Source organism: Phyllobates terribilis, unplaced genomic scaffold, assembly GCF_046119375.1.
Source record: "Phyllobates terribilis strain yellow unplaced genomic scaffold, ASM4611937v1 Scaffold_4__5_contigs__length_816908805, whole genome shotgun sequence".
NCBI lineage: Eukaryota > Metazoa > Chordata > Amphibia > Anura > Dendrobatidae > Phyllobates > Phyllobates terribilis.
Window position 1 is genome coordinate 758,645,527 of NW_027362764.1, and position 5,937 is coordinate 758,651,463.

The 5,937-nt window shown below is 48.7% G+C and overlaps 1 pseudogene; it reads right to left on the reverse strand.

The window, feature by feature from the left end:
- Positions 1-1,180: 1,180 nt before the first annotated feature.
- On the reverse strand, positions 1,181-2,840 carry LOC141264716 (serine/arginine-rich splicing factor 9 pseudogene; annotated as a pseudogene).
- Between the last annotated feature and the right edge of the window lie 3,097 nt (positions 2,841-5,937).

A 5,937-nucleotide genomic window follows, 5' to 3' on the forward strand; every position in this document is an offset into this window, starting at 1 on the left:
CTTTAAAGGGCTTTTCAATCTTCAAAGGAATTTGATATATTGACTTGTAGATCCCTGCGAGCAAATTTTACTACATTACTTTTGCACTCTTCCTTCAGTGTCTCTTTGACATGACTTGAGATGATATATACATATGCACAACCTAGCTCAGCCAAGCAGCACACAGTAGATGCTGTTGCCTCAGGTGCATCTACAAAAATCCTGCATTTCATTTGAGCTATCTTGAAGTCTGTGTCTGACTTTAAAAATATAAAAATATAATAAAAAAAAAAATAGAAAAAAATAGCAATACATTCCCTGATATTCTTTCATGCAAGATGTGAAGATCTGAGGTTGTAGGTTGTAATAATCACCGAGGCAGGTTAACAATGCAACTATTTTTATTCTGTATGTACACGGTCTTACAGCAACTCTGGGTAGATGGCCACAATGCAATGGCTCCAGTCCACAAGATCCCAACCCGTGGCCGGTAGTTCCACTGCCCCCGTACAAGGTGATACCCACTGTCTCCCAACTTTTGGTTAGCCCAGAGCTTTTGTATCTCCAGCCGGTAAAGTCTGCAGTCACAGCCCATGCTCCTCCAGATGATGGATACCACGACCATAGTGCATATATCCAGCTCCAGCCAGCAGCAACATATAAAACAATCCCAACTGGGGTTCTCCAAATGTCTTTGTGAGTTCAGTGATGGGCAGTGGAGCAGATCTGTATTCCACCATCTGGAGCCATGGTCCCTTGGGCTGATGCTGTAGAGTCTCTATGGAGAGGGTGACAGACCCCTTTTACATCCACAGCTCCCATTCAGGGCATTCTCCCACAGGATTGTGGGAAGGTAATCCGTCATTGTTTGATTGTTCAATTAACCTGCATATTTGTCCTAAGTTGTGTAGACTAGGACACCAAGGGGAGCAGATACAATAAGTAATCAGCAGGCATTCCACAAATTAACATACAACAAGAGTCAGTGTACAGGCTCATATGAAACAATTGCTCATGTCTCTGGACCAACTGAAAGAAGAAATAATACATCTGGCATAATTAAGAATCATTCACCCCTGCACCAGTGGTAAGAATGATGCTGTGTCGTCACATTTTTCTCCCTTCTTAATTAACCGCGGGGACTGCTGGATCATGTTGTAGGTCGCTGTTGGTGGGGCTGCCAGATGTGATAGGCTTCTGATCATCCTTCTCCACATGTCGGGTGCAGTCCATCGGCATTTCTTATAGCACAGACACGGATGTAAGAGGTTTCACTTTCATGAGCACTAAACTTTGTGTCATCCAGTTTCCTCAAAGCATATTCCATTTCTTCCTTGCAAATAAACTCCACAATCCCCATTCCATCCTTGTGTACATCAGCATAGCAGACATCTTCAGCTTCTCTCATATGATCTTTCAGATCCTGTCAACTCCCCGATGGGGAAAGCCCTGAGATGAGGACTCTGTATTCAGTTTGAAGGAAGGGGGCCCGTTCCTATGGCGAGGGTCTCCATATTCACACCCTGATCTCCGTTTTGACTTTGGAAACTACACACGTAACCCACAAGAACCAAACTTGTATCCATTGCGTTTAAACATGGTGTCCTCCGAGTCCCATGGATCCTGGACGCTGATGAAGGAGAATGCTTTCCCCCCAATTCTTCAGCTCGATGGTACAGATCCGCCCGTAGCGATGGAACAACTCCTCCAGCTTCTTTTCCCATACATCGGCTGGTAAATTGCCCACATAAATGCGCCCAACCTGAGACCACTGACTCCTAGCCAGGGAGATGTTTACTTGGCAGCCTGGTATATGGTACTCTGGGGGAACAATATTTGGGCTGACCAGGGTGATGGAAGACCCAATGTCCCAAAGTACCTGGGTCTGGATTTCACCGACCTTGACCTACTGGATGTGGCGATGGAGGTTGGCTGGTATAGGGTGGCCAACCAGCCATATAGTGTGGACAGGTTATATCACTTCGCCCGCTGCTGGTGTATCCCAGGGTAGCGTAGTTCAGACTTTTCTTTGGTTGTTGTTCTCCTTAACCCACTAGCGATGGATCTCCCTGTACCTCCTCCCTGATGTCATTTACCTCCCCTAGGTCACGTTCCTTCACGATAATAGGCATTGTATTTTGTGCATTACTCACCACTGGTGGGGGATAGTCAGCATGTTGAGATCACTCTGTTCCCTCTTGGCAGATGCAGTGGGAACCGGTCCTTGGTTTAGGTTATGGTAAGTTTAGAAGCAGGCCATGGTCAGAGATAGGAGATACCAGGAGCAGCATCCAGGAGCAGTTTTGAGACAGAACCGGGAGCAGTGTTTGAGTGAAGGTCTTTGGATGTGTGATGGCGGTGGGTGTGGACCCACTGCACCACTGAGCATGATTACCCTGTAGGGGTGTAAGTAAGTAACTACCTGGTCTTCACTAGAGCCTCTGAGGGTGAGGATAGACTTTAGGCCATTAGGGTAGTCACCAGGTATCACTCCAGGGTAGTGCCCGGACCTGCAGCAACTGACCAACGGGTCAGAGGTACAAAATGAAGCAAATAGGGCACAAACATAGACATAGTCAGACAGTCCGAGGTCGATGCAGGCAGCACAGGATCAAAATACAAAGTCGGGGTCAAGAGTGGAGAGGTCAGATAAAACAAATTAACAAGCCGTGTTGATAGCAGGAGAGACAAAATGATAATGCGCTAAGACAGTGTACTAGGAAGGATCTGCAGCTAGGAACCTAAGTTCAGGCAAAATGTGGAGTGAGGAGCCTAATATATCCCCTGCTGACAGGGGATAGACCAGGGAAGCAAAACTCTGCAGGACCACAGCAACATCACTTACTGCCGAATCTGCCCATGCTTCCCTAAGGCGGTGGAGACTCTCCATCAACAGGAGGATGCTGGAAATGCTGCAAGAGGCAACTCCACTAGATGGTCTGACACTGGAAGGAGCAAAGCGGTGAACACATTGAGTAGCCTTCCGAGTCAGAGGCATAACAGGGTGAAACCTGTACATTTTTGAAACAGGGTCCATGAAAAGACTTCCAACATAGCCAAAAAGATACTAATAACAGCAACCAGGAACTTGCCTAAGAATAAAAGCTGGACATTACAGCAACAAAGACCAGAAACAAGCCTTGGGCATATCCTGGAAATACTAATAATAGTTACTAGCAAAAAGGCATTGGACAAAATCAGAAGAACAAGGAAAGGCAGGTTCTAGGAACCAGACCAGGAATGGAGCCAAAGGTCTTCTGTTCACCAGGTGAGCAGTCAGGATATGACAGACAGTGAGATAAAACAAAAGAGTTTTCAGGAGTAAGTCAGTGGTCCAAATCAGGAGTAGCACCACCATTACCTGGTGAAGCATTCAGAGGTAAATACAGGAATGTAATCAAGAGAAGCCAAGAATAAGGACCAGAAGTATTTCCACAAGTACCAGAAATGGTGCCCAAGGGTCAAGATACAAGGAAGCTAAAGCAGAGTCCAGGGGAAGACAGTCCCACAATGTCTGTCCACTATTTCATCCTTTTTCACTGCTAGATTTCTAAAACTTAACATGGACAAAACAGAATTCATCATCTTTCCCCCATCTTACTCAACCCCGCCCCATGTGACCTATCTATCAAAGTCAATGGTTGTCCACTGTCTCTAGTCCCACAAGCTCGCTGCCTTGGGGTAACCCTTGACTCTGATCTCTCCTTCAAACCTCAAATTCAAGCCCTTTCCACCTTCTGCCAACTCCAACTCAAAAATATCTCCTGGATCCGCACATTCCTCAAAGAAGAATCTGCAAAAACACTAGTGCACGCCCTCATCATCTCCCGCCTCGACTACTGCAACTGTGGCGCCCCTGAGGGTTCAGTCGCCACAGAGGTACTGCACCTCACCCAGAGGTGTGGTGTCTCCTTCTCTCAGGTAAGGAGGGAGTGCTGCCCGGAACCCCAACACCCGCATTCAACACTACACTACTCCAGGCCGGCTGGAAGGGCAAGATGCATTGTGTTTCTGCTGAGCCCTGTCCCTGGCTGGAGTGGGGGGAACCAAAGAGAGGGGGAACCAGTAGTGGGTGTGGGTGGAGGATGTAGAGTAGGGGAGCACCATTATAGGAGGTATATAGAGGGAAGCCATCTTAGGGTGGCAGAACAGAAGGACAGTGAGACAGAGAAGTCAGTGAAAGGAGAGGAGGGGAGCAGAGTCTCTTCAGGAGCTCTGCTCCAGAAAGGGGCCTAGTAATAGAGGCCCAGGAGGGAAGCAGAGGAGAAAGGCTCCGTTTTACAGAAGGGATCCCAGGGGGTACGGTGAGTGCAGGACGGCAGCCGTACGCCCCGAATCTGCCAGGTGTCAGAGGGATCAGGCCGCAGGAAGGGAACCGGTCCCTGGACCAGCCGTGTTACTCCAGGTTTCGGCTGGAAAAACCGGAGGCTTCTGCACTTCCATGGTGCAGTCGCCACAGTCTCACCCTAGTCACCGTGAAGGGCATCAAGTAGGTCCGGGAACTCCAGGTTGCCCAGAGGGACTTCAGAGCACCTGATCGGGACTGTGTGTGGGAAGCGCAGGGCAGGAGGGAGAAGACCCAGCGCGAGAAGTCGGTCTAGTAAGGAACATAAAGAAAGTGGGGTTCCGTCAAGTGCTCCTGATATACTTGAGAAAGTGCTGAACCCCTGGTCTGGTGGACGCAGTGTGATGCGGAGGCTGACACCTCTACAGTGTACCTGAGAACCTTGAACAAGAACTGTGAGTAAAACTCGGATGACTGCACTGCACTGCCTCTGTCAGTTATTTCCACTGCGCCATCTCTCCTGCACCACAAGTCCCAGCATCACCACCATCTGCACCTACACTGCCCCGGGGCTCTCTCCACCTGTGGGGAGCAGGAACATTCCAGATGCCATCCCATCACCCCCGGAGGTCTGCAGCAGCGCCGGTAACCATTACCGGAAACCACAGGTGGCGTCACGAGACAAACTGTACACTAAAACCCCTTTTTAAAGAGAGACCCAAAGTACGGGCCCAGGAGCCGACTGCCGTGACCTCCTAAACAAGGTAAAAGATCCGGGTACCGAGTCCCCTATATTCCCCCTGGGTGACACACAACCACCTTCTCTGTGGCCTCCCCGCTAACACTCTCACACCCCTCCAATCTATCCTAAACTCTGCTGCCCGACTAATCCACCTGTCTCCCCGCTATTCCCCCGCCTATTCTCTCTGTCAATCCCTGCACTGGCTCCCCATTAGAGATTCCAGTTCAAAACCCTAACCTTGGCATACAAAGTCATCCACAACCTGTCTCCTCCATACATCTGTGATCTAGTCTCCCAGTACTTATCTGCACGCAACCTCCGATCCTCACAAGATCTCCTTCTCTACTCCCCTCTAATCTCCTCCTCCCACAATCGCATACAAGATTTCTCCCGTGCATCCCCCCTACTCTGGAACTCTCTACCCCAACATATTAGACTCTCGCCTACCATGGAAACCTTCAAAAGGAACTTGAAGACCTACCTCTTCCGACAATCCTACAGGCTGCAGTAACCACCGCTCCACCATACCGCTGCACGACTAGTTCTACCCCTACCTACTGTATCCTCACCCATCCCTTGTAGACTGTGAGCCCTTGCGGACAGGGTCCTCGCTCCTCCTGTACCAGTCGCTGACTTGTATTGTTCAAGATTATTGAAATTGTTTTTGCTATGTATACCCCCTTTTTCACATGTAACGCACCATGGAATAAATGGCGCTATAGAAAAGAGTCCATAGAAAACCAAATCAATAACTGCACTGTGAACTTTACACTGACAATCAGGTCATGAGTGAGAGACCTGGTTGGATTCTGATAACAGACCTGGATGTAGACGAGAAACCCAAGAGAGCCACACCCTGGAAGAGAAAACACTGAATTACTGCATCAGCATGGTATGTGCTTGTTCACATGCAGCATTTTTTATTCCTTTT